The sequence below is a fragment of the Saimiri boliviensis genome, chromosome 6 (assembly GCF_048565385.1).
Source record: "Saimiri boliviensis isolate mSaiBol1 chromosome 6, mSaiBol1.pri, whole genome shotgun sequence".
Classification (NCBI taxonomy): Eukaryota; Metazoa; Chordata; class Mammalia; order Primates; family Cebidae; genus Saimiri; species Saimiri boliviensis.
The window spans coordinates 35,075,752-35,096,298 of record NC_133454.1 but is presented as its reverse complement, the minus strand read 5'-3'; the positions used below and the strand labels follow the sequence as shown (position 1 = coordinate 35,096,298).

The 20,547-nt window shown below is 34.9% G+C and overlaps 1 protein-coding gene across 2 annotated transcripts in view; it reads right to left on the bottom strand.

Moving 5' to 3' along the window:
* Positions 1 to 20,547, bottom strand: part of CNTN5 (contactin 5) — a 1,375,758-nt gene that overhangs the window by 1,215,720 nt on the left and 139,491 nt on the right. The gene's annotated exons all lie outside the window — the stretch shown is intronic.

The following is a 20,547-nucleotide window of genomic DNA, read 5'->3' as shown; positions in this document are numbered from 1 at the left end:
TGATATAATTTATGTGTAACTTCACTTCAAATTTCTTTATCATCTGGAATTGATTTATTTAAACTGAATAGGTTTGATTACTTAAACATTATACACTGTCAAGAAGAATTTCAAAACCAATGACTAGTCCTTTACTGATGAGTTTTCTAAAAATATCAGTTTTAAAATTTACAGTATTAAATATCATTTCTTCTAGCCACTGCTATTTTTAGGTATAGGGCTGGGATATGATTTTCCAATTAGTTACTTTATTTGCCATCATTATACACACACACACAAAAACTGATGTTACTGTTTCTAAGCAAAGTACTACACTTCATGCTGTATGGCAGTGTGCCATTTTAAATCATTTTCTTTATACTTCTAGATAATCATGGAATTCTATGATATGACATTTATTAACTAAGATTTCATAATGGTTATGGACTATTTCAAGTGCTGTTTAGCTAGAGGGCAAGTGCTAATAAGCTAGAGGGCAAATATATTAAAACATTCACTATATAAAATGTTGTAATAAGAGAAAATATTTTATATGGGTATGAAGGATGGCTGCCTGGAGGAAGAAAGCTGGCAGGATTGGAGATTTTGAATAGCAGTTACATCTGACTTAAATTTTCAAGAGGAATGAGAAATTTGCCAGGTTAAATGGTGGGAGCAGGAAGCTTTCTGGGCAGAAAGAGTAGAAGCTGTGAGTTCATAAAATTGTAAAAGAGCATGGCACACTCAAGTACTGTCAGCAGTTAAGTAGAACCATAGCATAATGAGCATAATGTTTGTGGGGGACATTCTAAGAGCATAGATAAGCACAAAAGATTATTCAGATCACCATAATGAAGAAATTAAATTTTCTCTTGAATTTTTCTAAGGGGTGACAAATACTTTCAAAAACTTCACTATAGTAGCAAATAGAATGAATCCGAAGTTAAAAAACAGAGACTAGGAAAACATTGTATATTTTAACAGACCAAGCAAACCCTAATGCCAACGAGAGTGGAGGCAATGAGAATAAATACAACCCTGCAAGGATAGGTTGAAGAGATATCAGATGAGTAAAATTATGAAGTCTTCATTCATCTATTAGCTATGTGACTAAGGAACAGAATAACATTTTTTAAATTGACTTGGGCAACAGAGTGGGTGATTAAACTAATAAAATACAGAAGCAAATTTTAAGGTTAAGGTATTGAGTTAAACTTTAGACATGGAATTTTACATAAAATCAGCAAGTAAATATCTATCAAGAAGTTAGCTACATGGGTGGAGAGTTTATGCAATTAGGTTGGCCTAGGCAGCTTCAGGGCTATCTACATATTGGTGGGCAATAAAACCAAAAGAGTAAATGGGATTACCTGAGCAAATGGCATATCAAAGAAGAGAAGAGAACTCAGGATGAAACTTTGGAAAATACCAGCACTTTAAGGGTCATTAAGATATGACAATTTTGCCAGGAAGGTAGAAATAAATACCCAGACAAAAGAGAAAAAAACAGAGAAACAAATGCCATGAAACTAAGAAAGGAAATAACTTTAAGAGGAAAGCAGTGTATGACTTCCTCTTACACTGATTCATGGTGACCAACATACCATGGGTTTGAGTTACCTATGGGCTGAAAAGAGTCATCTGGCTCAGCAATGACAATAGTTATAATGATCTCTGCAAAAATCACTTCAGTAGAATATCACTTAGATGAATCACTTCGATCTGGTTTCTGAAATAATTTTCATAGAATGGTTTGGAGTCCTTGTAATTCTGAATTAATTTCATGTATTCCTTCAATAGACAGTATCAAAGGAAATTTCATTACTGCCTCATAACAAAGAAGCTAAGAAAAGGTTATGGTGTTGCTTCTAGAAGTCTAAGGACATCTTTACTGAATGGTTAGGTTCAAGTAGATAATATGGCAAGATTCAAATATTTTGAAAATAGCAACATAAATTGAATATAATAACCATGAGTAAGTAAGAAAAATGGTCAGCTAGAAGTATAAGCAGTCACTGAATCAACAAAAAATTTGAGTGACTTCTGTGTGACATGTCCTGTGACAGACATTTATTTATATTTATAACATATGATCTACCCTATCATCTAACAATAAACGATTAATGATAAGTTTATTCTAATGCTATCTGCTATACTTTTAGCATCTTCTTGATTGCATATATTTTAAATTATGTTACTATTTCATTACATAGTGAAACTCAGTGTCAGGAATTACATTTTAGAACACACATTACCACTCTTTGCTGTAACAGATTTTACAGCTGAAGCAAACTGCTACAGTTTTATTGGTATATACTGGCTTGATGACTGAATAAAGGAGCCCATGGAGATTAAAAACTAAAACTTATTAGATAGTAAACATTTTGTCTTTGATTTCTAATTTTTCCTTTTCTTTTGCACAGACTTCTTGTACGATGCTCAGAGCATGGAAGGGCTCTAGCCATATGAAAATAGAACAACAACAACAACAACAACAACAACAACAAACAAGAATGTTCTTGATACACTCACCCTGTCACAGCATTGCTATGCTCTTCTAAGATGTTACCCAGTTTGGGTAGCTGCATTTTTATCCATAATTTATTAGTACATTGCTATTGAAAAACAAATGCCTGAGTATAAAACCAGTCTGCCAGCTAATCCCCAAAGGAATCTTTGCTGGGAACTATTACTTTAATGAACAAAGGGTTCCTATATAGCGTGAATATGAGATACAAAATTCAACAGTGCTTCATTCCTCTTTACTATCGAGTAGCTTTGTGATAAAATAATGAAAGCAGCACTTACTTCAATTTGACACTCTACATATACTTTGCCATATCAAATGCTCATTTTCAAACTAATAGTATTAAAATATATTTAAAAAAATCAATGGGAAAAGCAACATGCTCACACTGCTATTATCACTCTTGTCCATGTTGATGCTCACGCACCTCTGCTTTCTCTTGACAAACTATTTAATCAGCAAACAGTCAACAGGCCAAAATTTCCACCATAACTGCAAACTTGAATGCGGATGAATGGATTACAACATGTTCAAGCCTTGCAATAAGAAGCATCATAATGTACAGTGGTATACTTGATAGTGATTACCAGGGATAATTAAAGGTCATTTTATACTATACCACTCCAGATATTTTTGCTATAAAACCATGATATAGATTGCTCAATTGTTAGGGGTACCTAGTAAAGATTAACCCCTGAGGAAATTTCCGCCCCAATAGAAATAACGTATAGCATTAGATAATTCGGGTCCCCCAGAGTGGGTAACTTAAATCCTAGAGCCAAAATATGGGTACAGTGTCTATAAAATCCTGCCCCTAAGGCTGGTGACCTTGTACTATGGAGCAGAAAATGAAGGCAATTCCCTAAAGATGGAAAACAATGTCATGCTCCCTGCCGTTTTTGTTATTACAGAAAATAACCTGTCTGCTAGCAATCAGCACCTGGGTTATCCAGTCTGAGGATGAGAATGAGTTCATTAACTGGGTTGCCACTGGTGTAACAGCAGCCAACTGCAGTCAGTGCTGGCTATGTGTAGAGTTTCCAGAGGCTGCCAAGAATGAGCTAACTTGGAGAATCATCCCTGCTAACATTTCTGAATTAATATGCCGATACCCACTGTTTACAATAGCAAAGACCTGGAACCAGCCCAAATACCCATGGATGATAGACTGGACAAGGAAAATGTGACACATACACCATGGGATACTATGCAGCCAAAAATATCAATGAGTTCGTGTCCTTAGTAGGGACATGGATGAATCTGGAAACTATCATTCTCAGCAAACTGGCACAAGAACAGAAAATCAAACTACACGTTCTCACTCACAGGCAGGTGTTGAACAATAAGAACACATGGACATAGGGAGGGGAGCATCACACACACTGGCGGCTGTTCGGGGGTAAGGGGAGGGACAGTGCAGGGTGGGGAGGTTGGGGAGTGATAATATGGGGAGGAATGCCAGATATAGGTAATGGGGGGATGGAAGTAGCAAACTGCATTGCCATGTGTGTACCTATGCAGCAATCCTGCATGAATTGCACACGTACCCCAGAACCTAAAGTACAATTAAAAAAATAATAATAATAATAATGCCAGTACCAATGGGGATCAGTTGGTAACACTTATAATGCAAACTGTACTTCTTTTAACCAAACCAAACCCAGTCTATTTTGTCCAAGCCCAAAGAAGACACAGCATCTTTGTTACTTGAATTACACATGACAGAAATATAATTACAGAACCCTTTCTGTTCCCTGGGGGGCCCTCTGGGTATGCAGATCCTACGGTTGGCAATACTGGCCCTCATTTGGATGAGAAGATGCACTTGGGAGTGGCCATTAATTCCATCCAACATCTGGGGTAATATTCTCCTCCCCAGTAGAATGCACCGGACCCCCTGGTGGTGGTACCCTATCACAGTATTCTCCCCTACCACCAGTAGAATCCTGCTTCAGCAACAAATTAGAATATCAAGTGTTCACATAGAAAAAGCTCTTAGTGATAGTAGCAATGGACCTATGTTGTTATCACATGAATTTGCTCAGCTGTGTACTGTCGTGTTGTAAAATCGAATGGCATTAGTTATGCTTACCATAGTCCAAGGAGGGGTCTGTGTTTTAGTGCATACTGAATGTTATGTGTATATCCCTGACAATTCTCACAATATTAGTCTCCTTGCAAAGCCATGTGTGGAAGCTGTTTTTTTTTTTAAATTATTAATTGTGCTTTTAATTCTCCTGTGCTTACCCTGTATCTGTAATTTATTTCAACTCTGCCTTCCCTATGTATCTGTAAGGTTATTTTCCTACAATTGAGTATCAAGTTGAGGCCAAATGTGAAGGAAAAGTTAAATATTAATTTTCAGTGCAATTGAACATGGACACAAACAATGGTCCTGGAACAGGTTGTGTGAGCCCCTTGAGGCATTCACCCTGCTCTCTTTCAGAGAAATCTCTATTTCAATCTATTCCTATACATTACTTAGTGAAAAACAATAGGCAATTGCAAAAAAAGTTGATCTTTTTGTGTTCCTTAAGCCCAGTCACGAAGGGCCCTTATGACTGGACCTTATACCAAACAACTCGTTAAAAAAAAAGAGCTGGAGCCCCAGACTGTGCCCAGCTTCACGAGACCTCTCCTTGTCTGTGCACCAAGGAGTGACTGACTCTGGAGCCCAGGCTGCTGCTTTCCAGTTTGGTGGTGAATTCTCCATAGTCCGGTGAGTTTAAATATCTTTTTCATTCTCCCCTTCCCATTGCAATTTGCTTATTATATCAATCTGTTTATTCTATCAAACTGCTTATTATATCATTGGCTTATTATACTGTTTATTATATCATTTGCTTATTACATCTGCATTGCCATTTACATGGGATAAAGGTTGTTTACCCTTAAAGGTATTGTGTGTGTGTGTGTTTTGTTCTCCCTCATGCATTTCCTGCATTGAACAGGCATTCACTAGTTCAAAAACATTTATTACTACTTAAAGGTAAAGATACCTTTAATAAAAGATACAGTTCAGGCAGATATAGATAGAATATAATATTTTGAATACAGTAACTAAAACATAATACAAAAGCTCAAACTGAATAAATATAGTGGTTGACTTTTTAATATTTTAAGGATTTGAGTGCTATCTAAAGTTATACCCAACACACACACACATAGGAACACACACAAACTACCATCACCATGGAATCTTATTTGGATACACTACTACAGAAGATATCTATAACAACTGTGTCTCAAAGACAATGTAGCCACATGAGACTAAACCCAATATAAACAGCACCCAACCTGAGGCAAGGGTGGAAATTATTGTTACTCGACTATATAAATTAAATTAGAAAGAATTCTGTTTTATTCTTTGATACAGTCTTTGGGCATATAGATCACACGGCATCCTGAGCTGTAGGAGTGGATTAAACGTAATTGTAAAATTACATTAATTATTTAGAAATATGTATAGAAACAAGGTAAAATTAGTTATTTTTTTTTAGTTTGTTTGTTATTTTTGTTTGTTTGTTTTTGTTTTGAGAGGGAGTCTCACTTTATTTCCCAGGCTAGAGTGCAATGGCACGATCTTGGCTCACTGAAACCTCCACCTCCTGAGTCCAAGTGATTCTCTTGCCTCAGACTCCCAAGTAGTTGGGATTACAGCAGCATGCCCCTTTGCCCAGCTAATTTTTGTATTTAGTAGAAACAGGGTTTCACCATGTTATCCAGGCTGGTCTCAAACTCCTGACCTCAAGTGATCTGCCTCTTTTGGGCTCCCAAAGTGCTGGGATTACAGGCATGAGCCATTGCACCTGGCCAAACAGCAGCCCAGACATTAAATTACAATTTTTATTTGAGTAAGTATAATGAATATGATTACTATTTAGTACACTATTTGTTATATGAAGGTATATAATGTTTATTATATGAAGGCATAGATATATGCATTTGCATATATTTTATAGGAAGGTAAATATATTTGCATGTATTTTGTGTGTATATCTGTGTATTTATGTTTATATCCCTGCCTCCATAGTTATTTCTATATAAATAACATCATATTATACTTCAACTTATACTTTCAGTTTCTGGCACAATTTTGGTGTTCAAATGCATATTAATATATTATTTTCTTCTCCAAAGTACATATTTCAGACATCTAATAATCTTTATTTACATTAAAGAATCATATAATATTAGACTTGAAAAGATTGTTGAGCCGGGCGCGGTGGCTCAAGCCTGTAATCCCAGCACTTTGGGAGGCCGAGGCGGGTGGATCACGAGGTCGAGAGTTCGAGACCATCCTGGTCGACATGGTGAAACCCCGTCTCTACTAAAAAATACAAAAAAATCAGCTGGGCATGGTGGCGTGTGCCTGTAATCCCAGCTACTCAGGAGGCTGAGGCAGGAGAATTGCCTGAACCCGGGAGGCGGAGGTTGCGGTGAGCCGAGATCGTGCCATTGCACTCCAGCCTGGGTAACAAGAGCGAAACTCTGTCTCAAAAAAAAAAAAAAAAAAAAAAAAAAAGAAAAGATTGTTGAGGCCTGTGATACCCATTTTATAGGTGAATAAAATTAGTCACAAAAAGGTAAATTTGCTAAATGTCACACAGCATTTTTTTTATCAGCACTTATTTTTAATGTAATTAAAAATATTTGTTTATAAAGACATTATTCTGAGTAAATAAAATATACTCTAAAGTAAGTCTGTATACAGTTTTTCCAATCAATTCTAGGTATAAATACCATTTGTATGCATGACACTTATTTTTCTTGTCTCTAAAGATGCTAAGTTTCTTTTTCTTTCTCCTTCTCTCTCTCTCTTTCCTTCCCTCCCTCTCCCTCTCCCTCTCCTTTTATTTCCTTCCTTCTTTCCTTCTTTCCCTCTCTCTCTTTCTTTTTTTCTTACTTACTTACTTACAGGGACTTTGTCACCCAGGCTGGAGTACATTGGTGTGAGTACAGCTCACTGCAGCCAAGATTTCCTGGGTTCAAGCAATGCTCCCACATTAGCCTCCTGAGTAGCTGGAACCACAGGTGCACACCACCACACCTCGCTATTTTTTTTTTTTTTTAATGTTTACAGAGATGAGGTCTCACTATGCTACTGAAGCTGCTCTTAAACTTCTGGGGTGAAGTGATCCTCCTTCCTTGACCTCCAAATGTGCTAGGATTACAGGTAAGAGCTAGAGTGCCCAACTTAGAGTTGCTAGGTTTTTTTGTTTGTTTGTTTGCTTTTAGTTGCTGGTTGAGTCTATTCTGCTTCTTAGTTTTAGGTCTTGTCTCTGTCATTTGTTACTTTCCTTTCCTGTTCACTTCATGTATGGTTACATAATAGACAGTGTTTTAATATATTACAACATAACAAGGAGTTAACGATTCTCTGACTTTTCCCCAAGAGCAGCCCATCTGACTTAAGATCTTGTCTCCATATAGTTCTCTACAAAGTTGACTGCTGCTGCTGCTTTTGAAGTTAATCTGAGTCTCTGAACTATACAGATTTTTTGTCTTTGTGCTTTAGTTTCACGTACATTGCATGTATTATATTACTTTTCTGAGTTCACTTTCTTTATTTGTATAGCATCCTGTACTTTTTTTTTTTTTTTTTTTTTCATCAAAAACAGTCCTCAGGCCGCTGGACTGTGACAACTTGGCCACTGCAGACAGTTCCTTCACTTTTCACATATATATTTTTCCTTTTCTCTGTATAGGTTACACATTGCTGACATGTAACTATGTACTTACCAGAGCTCCTCTTCAGTCTGATGGACTGACTAATCCCACATAGTCTGTCTCAAATTGTTTGATGAACCACAGACATGCATAACAATGAGACTGTGTATGAGAACAAAGCCCTTACTTGAAGAGAAACACATAAAAGTGATTTTCATGAAAACAAACAGATTTGCTTTCTGGCATTTCCACCTTATCGACTTCAGATGTGATAACAATAGCCCTATGATGTTAAATGTCTCGTTGGTTAACTCATTCATTTATTCACTCATTCAACATTTATTTATTGGGTGTCGACCATGTGCCAGACACTATTCTATCTTCTGACACTACATAGACCTTATGTAGTGGAGAGTGACAAAAATAAACAAATAAATAAATAGCATGTTTACAGAGTCAGGCATTGGTGTGTTAAGGAAAATTAAGCAAGGAAGGGAAAGGAAGTATCAAGTAGTGAAGATGCTGCTTTTAAATAGGATCTTAAGCTCTCATTGATAAGATTGTACTAGAAAAAAGCTTGGAATAAGGTTTATTTCCATGAAGCAGCCATGGTAAGACATTCCAGACAGCGGGACTGGGAGTGGCAAATGCCATTAAGGTAGGAAATGAACTTGGGCCTTGACCTGTTCAAGACCTGGATTGATTTACAGTGGGAAGGTCAAAGTTGATCAAACATAGCTAGATAGTGGCATAAAAGTGTGAGATGTGGTCAAAGCAAAAACAAGAGGCAAGATCAGGTCAAATTCGGTCAAATGAGAGTTTTGACTCTGGAAAAAAAATGGGAGTCAGTGGAGAATATAAACTAAGGAGTGACAGAACCTGATTTGGGATTACTGTGATAGAAACATCCTGAGTGGTAGCATGCCGGTCAACGGTCAAAGGTGGAATTTTAGGGACCAGTTAGAATTTCATTGCAAAGACACAAAGAAATGATGGCATCTGACCAAGAGGGTAGTGGTGGAGGTAGTGGGAGATGATTAGATTCTAACATGTTTTAAATGCCGAATTGTAACATGACACACTGAAGATGGTATGTGAAAAAAAGAGAAGTTAATAATGACTCCAAGGTTTTTGGCTTGCACAACCCACCACTGGATATGTCTAGTTGTCATTTATAGAAATGGGGAAGACTAACAGGAGTAGATACAAATCTGGAAGGAAAATCATAAGTTTGGTTTTGGAAGTGTCCATTTTGAGACGTCTGTCATACATTCAAGTAGTGAGGTTATGTAGAAAATTGAATACATAAACCTGGAGCTTAAGGAAAGATCTGGAGCAATAAATGTAGAAATCATCCATGATGATATTCAATGTCAAGGAAGTAAGGTAGCACAGAGAACAGGAATAATCCAATGACTAAGCATTGAAAGTCTTCAATGTCTTGTAACCTCTTGGGCTGGGAAAGAGTCATCTAAAGGAAGGGAAAAAAACAAATGGCTCACATTGCAGGAAATAACAAACACATGACAGAGTGATTTCCTAGAAACAACAAAAAATGAGTGAAAAAATGGTATCACAAATTACTCTTCTAAGAACATGAGGATTAGATATTTACCATTGGGTTTAGCAGATGTAATTAAGTGGAAACCTTGCAAGAACAAATAAACCATCTAGAAACAAGGTAAGCATTGCTTCGTGGAGAAGAAAAAATAATTGCTAGAATGATGGATTTGAGATAATAGTGTCCTGAGTTGTGGTGCAGTATCACTGAAACCAAAACAGCAAGAACTTTTAAATCTTCAAATGATTCATGGCAATTTTTATGTAATATACTCATCATGTTTATTCATCCAAATTCATAATTTCCAACCATCTAGTAGCTGCAGTTCTCCTAGGTTACCTCTTTAACTTAGAAAATTTAAAATTAAGAAAGAGTGCTTAAGCAATCATGCCAAAATTGCATCTCACTCCTCTATAATTTTTGTAGTTTATCTGACAGTAGATGTGAGGTCCATCTATATGGAAAGAGTTCTGGGGTTTCCAAGATCTCTGACAGAAAGAAGAACGACATTTCTAATTTAGTGTTCCTAATGAATTGGGGTGTGAATTCCTGCTTCATTATCGGGGGACTAGTCCAACATCATATTCTGTCTCTTCTCAGGTGAATTTTCCTGAATAAGATTCCATTCTTAATCAAACATAACTACCTCTTTGGCACTTCTAAAACAAACTCCTGTCTCATTTCCTTCTAGTACGCTCTAAACATTGCAACAACAGTCTGGATTTTTCCTGCTCTCATTTTGGCCTGAATTGTGACTATCTGACTTTTTTTCTGTCTACCTCTTCTTTTCTTCCCTCTTCATTTTCACAGAACCACACGACAGTTTGGTACAAGACCATAAACATTCATGAGGTAATAGACCCTACTTATTTATTTATTTTTTTTAATTTTCTTCTTTATGGGACTGAGTCTCACTCTGTTACCCAGGCTAGAGTGAGGTGGGCCAGTCTCCACTCACTGCAGCCTCAAACTCCTGGGCTCAAGCAATCCTCCTGCCTCAGATTCCCAACTTACTAAGACTACAGGTGAATACCACCATGTCTGGCTTATTTTTTTCATATTTTGTCGAGACTAGGGTCTTGCTTTGTTGCCCAGGCTGGTTTCAAACTCTTGCCATCAAGCAATCCTCACACTTCACCTTCCCAAAGCACTGGAATTACAGTCATGAGCACGATGTCTGGCCTTAAACCCTAAGCTTTTGAATACATTAGAGCTAATAACTATATATGCATATAAAGACAAAAATTAGAACTTTTATATAGCCACAGACATAATCTAATTTTATCACATAACAAATATAACTTTTGGAAAATTCTGTGATAAGTTAATAAATGAAATACATATTTTATATATTATATATATAATTTAGATTACTAATAATTGGAATGAAAATATTTAAATAATAAATTATGTGCATAATAGTGCCTCACATTTGTATATTGACATAGCAATTATGAAGTGTTTTCACTATATCAAATAGACTTTCAATTAGTAGGGCCTGATTCCAGACTTCTACGCTGTTGCTATTATGAGAAAAAATGGACTTTGTGTTGTCCTCTGTGTAGTCTAGGGGGTTTGATAAAGAGTCTGTAACACTAGACAGAATTTCAAATTCAGATAGCTTAACCAGTTAATGAATTAATCTGAAAGGCTAGGAAGAAATGGATTATCCCCATTTGAAAATCAAGGGTACTGTGTTGAGCTCAGTAAGTTAAAAATTCAGTATGTTATAATAGTCTGTATCTTGCTAGTAATATAACCCAATCTAATTAGAAGGAAAGAGACAGACAGAGGAAACAGTATCTTAGAAGTCATTCTTGCTGGGTGCAGTCCTCATACCTGTAATCCCAGAATTTTGGGAGGCAAGGCAGGCAGATCACTTGAGGTCAGAAGTTTGGGACCAGCCTGGCCAACATGGTGAGCCCCATCTCTACTAAAAATACAAAAATTAGCCAGACATGGTGGTGTACACCTGTAATCCCAGCTACTGGGGAGGCTGAGGCAGGAGGATCATTTGAATCTGGGAGGCAGAGGTTGCAGTGAGCCAAGAACATGGCCACTGCACTACAGCCTTGGTGACAGAACTAGGCTCTGTCAAAAAAAAGAAAAGAAAAGAAAGAAAAAGTCATTCTTGATGCTTCTTGTTTCCTTCTACTTAATATAGTTAAAATAGTGAGTTATACAGATTTAACCTCTGAAATAGCTGTTAAGTTTATCAAAACATTATACAGCCACCATCCTTGCTTAAGCTACCATCTCTCTTGCCTGGACTGCCGTAATAAGTCTAATAACTGACAGACATACTTTGATGTCTTCATTAAATATTTTATCCAAATATCAAAATAGTATTTTAATTAGAAATTTGACCATATTCTGATTCTAATTGTTGAGTCTAAAACATTCATTTATGATGTATCCTACTGTCTTCTCTAGCCTGTTCTCAATCCTTCTTCTCATCTTTTGCATGTAATAATCCCTTTGTTCAGAAAACTGTTCTGTGATCATTTTGACAAATATAGGCAGAGCGCTAGAGACCACTATGCCTTATCACCATCACATTTCTCAGAATAAATTTTATATTTGGCAGTTGTCCTTCTAACAATCAAATCTGACCAATAATATCTAACAAGAAATATTGTGGAACATATAGGGAAGTCTCCTTAAAGCAAGATAAATTGTCTTCTTTCTTTCTTTCCATTACTGGCTGAATGTCCTTGTGATGGCTTGGTTCTAGCTAGCATTTTGGACCATGTGGATGACAGCCTCAACCCGGGGCTTTTAGAAGTCCCAGAATACCTTAGCACTACTACCCAATGAGCCATAGACTAGCCATTTAAAGAGTCCTCTTATTTGAGGGAGTGTTGATATGCTTTGGTTCCACCCAAATCTCATCTTGTAATTCCTACATGTTGTGGGAGGAGACTGGTGGGAGATGACTGAATTATAGGGATGGTCTTTCTTATGCTGTTCTCATAATAATGAATGGGTCTCATGTGATCTGCTGGTTTTAAAGACAGGACTCACCCTACACAAGCTCTCTTTTTGCCTGATGCCATCCATGTAAGATGTGACTTGCTTCTCCTTGCCTTTTGCCATGATTGTGAGGCTTACTCGGCCATGTAGAACTGTAAGTCTAATAAACCTCTTTCTTTTCGAAATTTCCCAGTCTTGGGTATATCTTTATCAGCAATGTGAATACAAACTAATACAAGAATTATACTTAAATCTCAAATAAGTTACTATTTTGGAAATCTCTTTTGCTCATGATTAAAACAAATTCTCATTGGTACACAATTGTTCAGATCTTGGCACAAGTGTCACTTCTAATTCCCCAACAAAGTCAAATTTCTATTTTAAATGTTCTTCTAGAAGTCAGTTTACTTTATTCAGAATATTTGCCTGAATCATAACTATAGACTTATTGGTGTGCTTATCTAATTAATATTTCCTTCTCTACTTGGTTACTTCATGAAACTTAACTATTTCAAAGCTTGCAATTAACTTAGTTTTGAAAATATTGCAACTTTTTGAAGATACAAAAACTGAGTTTCACAGTTGTTAATGTATCAATGAAAATTTTCTGACTGACGTTTGGTGCTCATTCCATTATTCCACAGATGTCTCCGTACAAAATATCAGGTACAATTTTCTTATCAGGTGTAATACATTTTTTTTGATAAATAGGAAAGGTTTAATTAAATAAATTTATTATAAACAAATTGGAAAATCTTGGATCAGTAATTCTTTACATTTAAATGTATCCCAATAATATCCTGAAAAATGAATGCATTAGGTTTACCAAACACTTTCACACAGTATATGTCAGTTTTCTTTGTAGTTACACATATATTAGTATAATTAACTTATTTTTATTTAAAAGGAAACTGAATCTTAGTGATTTTAAATGATTCAAGCAATATCACTCTGCCACAGAGGCAGAACTGGAAAGTTTCTGACATACTGCTTCTCGCCATATCTGCCTTTTGCATATGAAGGATGTAGAGATCTGCTTCTAAATGTCCTTTTATATTTGCTGACATGAATTTATATAATGGTTATGATTCTGGCTTTAAAATGAAATTGCTCACTTTGAGGATTTTCATTAGTACTTGGCCACATGAACATCAATTTGAGACCCTCAGCTCTGAACTAACTTTCCATTGGTTCTGAATGAAATTCACATATTATTCGTTCTCTGGGATTAAAATCCTCAAAATATTCTGAAAATGCTACTGTAACTGAAAAGTGTCAATACATTGTAATTATTGATTTTTAATACTTAATAATAAAATAAAAAGTAATAATAAAACTGTCATGGAAACACTAAGCAAAATGTTTTTTAATAAAAGAAAACCATTGGTATAACATGAAGAGTTTTCTGTTTTTGTTTTTGTTTTTCTAATGTGTATTCTGGAAATCATTCTAAAAGTTCTGATTCGACAGGCTTTAATAGTACTTTCTAAGCATTTCAGGTGGATGTCTTGTTTGGATCTTGTTTCTACTTCAACTGACTCAGAAATTCATCATCTAATAAACCACAAGGAAACAGGACATCGAGCAAGTGAATTTTGATGGGGAATGGTGGTTAAAAAACAAAAAACTGGAGTATAAGTCACATGACAATAAGGAATTGGCTGGGTAACCAGGAAGTAAGGAGGAAGAACTGAATGACAGACGAGACAGTATGAAAGACAGACAAGAGTTAGAAGAATATAAGCAATCTGCAAAGCAAAATTAGGCAATTAAAACTGTTTTTTATTGGAGAAACACATCCTTGTGTACATATAGATTTTTGACAACACTCCCCCTGCAAATTTTGTTTAGTATCTTATAGTTTATAGTGTTGCTTGTTTCTTTCTTAGATGTGAATAATTGATGGCATATGTACCTATGAAATACATTTTTTTTTTTTTTTTTTTTTTTTTTTTGAGATGGAGTCTCACTCTGTCATCCAGGCTGGAGGGCAGTAGTGAGATCTTGGCTCACTGCAACCTCTGCTTCTTGTGTTCAAGCAATTCTCCTGCCTCAGCCTCCCAAGTAGCTGTGACTACAGGCGCATGCCTCCAGGCCTGGCTAATTTTTTGTATGAAATATATTTTTAAATAAAGTTAAGAATGTACATATAAAGTACAAAACTCATGAAATGTAGGCAAGAATTCTCCTAAATAATAAGTTAGATATGTGTAATACTTTGGATTACAAGTTAGGTAAGAAAAAAAAAAAAAAAACTAATATATTCAGTGTACGTGAAGCAGTCATGTTAATGATGATAATGAAAACCGTAACTTCTGTAGGTCTTGACTTTCTATTTTTAAAGTTGCAGCCTTAATATTGCATTAGCATATTCTTTCCATTTAATTTAGAAATGTGTTTCTAAAGGTTGTAAATTGACATGACATTACTTTCCTAGCTTTGTGGTAACACCATGACTTCATGATCACTGACTATTTAGCACTGAGAAAACAGGATTATAAGCAGTTCAGCTTATTTGTGTGCCTGCAAAATGCTAATGTGGCAGCTTCCTGGAGCCTGCAGCCTCCTTTGGATTAAGAAGTACAATGAAATTCAATATGAATCTCCTCAGCCTTACTTAATCACTTACAAATCACTTGTAACAGAAAACAAAATCCCTCTTCCATTTTGCAACCTAGAAATATATGCTGTTTTAAATGTCATTTTTTTCCTCTCTGACGCACCCATTATATCCTTTTCAGTTTTGGGAATCTGTTGATTCCGAGACATAGTTTTAACAAAACTAAAAGCAGTCTTACAGATCATCTAATACCACTTACTTATTTAGATCTTAGGAAAATAAGCTCGTTAGTGGTAAAGTGATTTGTCCAAGGTCAGGCATCTTGCAAATTACAGAGCCAAGATTGGACCCACCTGTCATAACAGCTTGCTGCTGGTTTTCAGGCTTCCTTGGTATACATCTAACTATGCTCTTTGTATGTATCATCTGTGCATTCTTAAGACAGATACTTAAGCTCTCTGAACCTCATTTTCTCCATCCGAATCTACCTCATAGGATTGTTGAGAGAATGAAGTGAGTCACTAAAACACGTAGAGCAGTGTTTGGTTCCATAAATATTATGTGCTGTATAAATATAAGCCATATAAATACACACAAAATATTAGTAACCTATAATATGCCAATGCATTATATAATATGCAAAATAAATTAATAAAATGTAAAATATTTATAATAGGTAGCACCAAAAAAGTGATAGATAATATTAGTGATTATTATCTGGAAAACAAGAAGTAATCTTTGTCTTTCCCCAAATTCCCACTATTAATTTTCATTATACATTATACAGCTTTACTTTACTGGGAAATTTTATAATTATTTAACTGAAATATTTACATGATATTTGCTCAGTTATCTGATTTATATACCTAGATAAATTTTCTTTTTGTCTTTGCCTGTTATTTTCTCCCTAGTTTTATGTATTGTGTTATCTCTGAGGTGAGGATTGTGTGTAACATTAGGGAGATAATGTTTTCATTGACTAAAGTGATTTATATAAAACTATGAGTTTATTCATTATCTTCTTCTTTTTGAAAATTTCTTTCTCTTTACCCCTTACTACTGTCTTGTCATGGGACATCACTGCTATTAAGGAGCCAATGCAAAAGACTCTGGCAATCTAACACCTTTTCCTTCCCTCAGTGGATCAAATACTCGTAAGGATCTTTATTCTCCTTATTAATGGCTTATAGGTTTCATTAATCTACTTTCTTTGTTTCCTTTCTTCTTTCATTTCTTCTTCATATTTCTTAAAGTGTTATCTCAATCATATATACATACATATGTACATATTATGGGTATATGTTGAAAATTATATATACTAAATACGCACACACACACAAACACACACTTACACAGCTTATTGCACATCTAATTGCTTATTTATATTATCTCTCTGTGTCTCTAAGCCATGACTATAAAATAATGAAGGCATTACAGGACCTCTAGTTCATTTACAACTAGTCCTATATGAATATTCAGGGATCACTCTGGAAGCCTGTCGTAAGTATTAACTCATGAGTAATTTTTCTCAAACAGAAAAAGTTTTCTAAAGGAGGGCAAAGTACAAGTAGTCTATGTTCTAATATCAACAGCCATGTTTTGTTTGTGAAGCCTGACATGCTACTCCCAGTCTTTATTTCCCTTCTTAATTAATCCAAAAGGAACACAGACTAAGGTCTACATGTACAGTTGACAAAGTTCTTTAATACTTGTTCTTTATGTCAGTTGTGCAAGGAAGGGATAGAAACTAACACTATGTTACAGGCAGCATTATGCTCAGAGAGCCTCTGTAACTTCCACAAAGTTTAAAAGCTTCTAAGCACAAATGCTCAAATCAAAGCCAGATCTGCTCATTTGGAATTCAGTGCTATGTTCCCAAGAAAAATCTTTAAAAGAGATCCTCTACTTCTTCTTCTTCCAATGTGCTTGCTTTTCTGTAAGCATTAACAGTTGTCATATTTTAATCTATTTTATTCAATTTTGCCTTTATATTTGTTTGATTACCAGTATTGTTTTTGTTGTCTGTGATAATTCAGTGAAACAATACATCATTTCCATTTGTCTTATCACAGGTAGTTATGATACAGTCAGAATTTCCAGTTATAAATTGTACCTTGACTATATATATAAAAAAAAAAAAATGCATATTGCAGGGTATGGTGGCTCATGCCTATAATTCCAGCACGTTGGGAAGCAAAGGCAGGAAGATTTCTTGAGCCCAGGAGTTTTAAACCAGCCTGGAAAACATGATGGAACTCTGTCTCAACAAAAAATACAAAAAAAAAAAAAAAGCCAGGCATGTTGGTGTGTGCCTGTAGTCCCAGGTACTTAGAAGGCTTGACAGGCAGTTGGGGGAATCCTTGGTGTTCAAGAGGTAGAGGATGCAGTGAACCCAGATCACACCACGGCATTGCAGCCTGAGCAAGAGCTCGACACGCTATCTCAATAAACAAAACCAAAAAATCATGATAAGAATAAATTTTTAAAAATAAGCTTTGGGATCAGATCTATTTTTTTTTAATTTTATGTTGTGAATATTACATATAGCTGTTGATATTCAAGCCTCGTCTCACTGTAGTTATATCAAAATAGATTATGATACATTATAATAAAACATAGTTAAAAATTATACTGGAGCCATATTAGATCTTTATTCATTAAAGATGTGTTCATTTATAGACTGGATAAATTCACAAGTTCTTTCACACCCCATTGTCACTCAGAAAACCCCATCCATGATGGTGTTAATTAGATAATGGATCACTATGAAGAGAGCAACAGAAATTCTAATTTTGGTTTTGCCTCATATGAGGTTTTGCATTCCCAATACAGCATATCACAAATATAATTTACTCTCAAGTATCATAGCAACTGAAATTTCATTTTAATAAAATGATATATTCTGTAGCTGCATTTACATTATAAATAAAAATAACCATAGGCTAATTCAGTATAAGTGCTGGCCAAATTATCAGCTGATAATAATAGCAAATATTTGTATACTTTCTACTTTGTTACGTTACCAGCCTAGGTAAATCAATTTGACTATATAATTTACATAAGGCAAAAATATATGCTTATCTATGTCTATCTATCTCTTCCCTTTTAACACTACATTATCAGTCAGTTTGTAGGAATTTAATCAAATCTTAACAATATTTTTAGAAACAGCAGAACCACAGAGATTACAAATCAGAATGTTAAGATTGAGATAAAAATAACATAAAATGTTTCACAAACTTTAATTTTATTTGAAAAATTTTGATTTTTTTCTTAAATTTGGCTGTAAAACTTCAGACAACTAAAACAAAAAGAACCATATTCCTGTCACATGCTTCTCAATTAATACAAAAAAAAGTACACAGTAGCCACAGATGATGCAAACCTATTAAAGCAATTAATTCTAAAGGAAAGTATTCAGTTGAGCTTTACAAAAATGTATTGGATGTTTTCAATAACATTATGCAACATTTTAAAGTCACTAAGGCTGTTTCTTGTGTGTTTTTTTCAATGAAAACATGAAATTAAACCAAAATGTAATTTAATGAAATATGTTCTTCAAACATATCTGGAGCTTACTGGTCACCATGACCACAGTGAAATGAAAAAGCAAAAACCAAAAAAAAAAAAAAAAAAAGAAGAAAAAACTAACTGAAATTGTGACCACTGTAAATATGACAACCTATCAAAACATTACTGTGCCAGCTGTATAACTGTTGTTGAAGTTTTATGACAGTAGAAGTTGAAGATTTTCAAAATTAATGGAGGATATAAAATCAAAGAAAGTCTATAAATACCTTGCATGTATTATACTATATAATTTAGGTTGTCTTTTACTCTCTGTAATAATACATTTAGTATACTATTTTATTGTTTTGGCTTAGTCCTGGAACCTCTTTCCTAAGAGGCTTAAGGAAAATTACCCATTTTTACACTCTGTTGAAACCCTCTGGAGTCTTAACATAATCACCCAATTTTACACTATGCTTATATTAGGTACCAGACAAATATGGTTCAGGCTGTCATTTGCCATTTTTCAAGTTGATTCAAAAAAAAAATGCAAATGTCCACATGAACTAGCTGCCCAAAGATTAAATATTCATTATATACTACTAATACAATAAAAATATTTAAAGATGGATGGTGCTGAATATTGTTGACTTCTCAACTATCATCCCACCTCAGATGATGGGTCTAAGTCAATCTCAGAAGTTGTGTCTATCTTTCTCATGATAGCTAGTCAATGTGATGTGAAGGATGGTACACCAGGAAGCTTCTAAGAAAATCTGTCTCAATGTGAAGAGGGTTATCATACCTAGGTGTGATGTCTTGTTTTGAACTGAGAGGGAAACCAACGTTAACCATGAAAAGCACTGAAACAAAGTGGAATAATGCAAAAACCCTGCATTCTATAATATAATTGAGCAATGGAGTCAAGCATCTCTCAAATCCATCCCCTCTCTCTATTATTATGTGAGGCAATTAATGTACCCTTTGAGTTGGGTCTTGTCATTTGTACCTCTGAATACTCTCATTAGTACAAAAATAAATGTTCATTTAAAAACAAAGTTAGTGTCCTTCTTCTCCGCTCCCCTCTGGGAAACACTGTATTAATAGACTGCTAGTGCAAAACCAATTAATTAGTAACCAAGTGTAACCATGCCAATTAGTATGCTACCAAAAGGCATGACTTGTCAAATTTGATCTTCCTAAATAATAATATTACTTGGTTGAACCTATTAGACTACTAATTTTTGTATGAAATATTGCTTATTTAGTAAATTTAATGAACGAATCGTTTATTGTTTTCAGAATGATAGCCTCTCTAAACAAAAAAGCTTAACTTTCAACTGTGTTTTATGAATCCTTATTAATGGTTTAACAAGATGTGAAACAATCACAACAACCATCAGATTTACAACCTCATTAACTACTGATTGGTAGATAAATGTTCATTTGTATGCTGCAGTAAATTTCATTCTAGTACCAAAAATGCATTCATCAAACCACTAATATAAACCAAATTACTTAAAGAATGTTTGCTAGAGTTACCCTACAACTCAATAAAATGGAAGAAATTGACTAGACAACTTATATGGCCCATTTTAATTTTTCAAAGGAAAAAAAGATGGCATACTTTTGTTTAGCTATATGCACACACATATGCAGACATGCATTCTGCTGTGTAGAGAGTGAAAGAGAGCTCTTTCTCATCTTATGTTAACTTATACATATGAATATAAATATACAACATGTGTACCTAGCATACAATACATA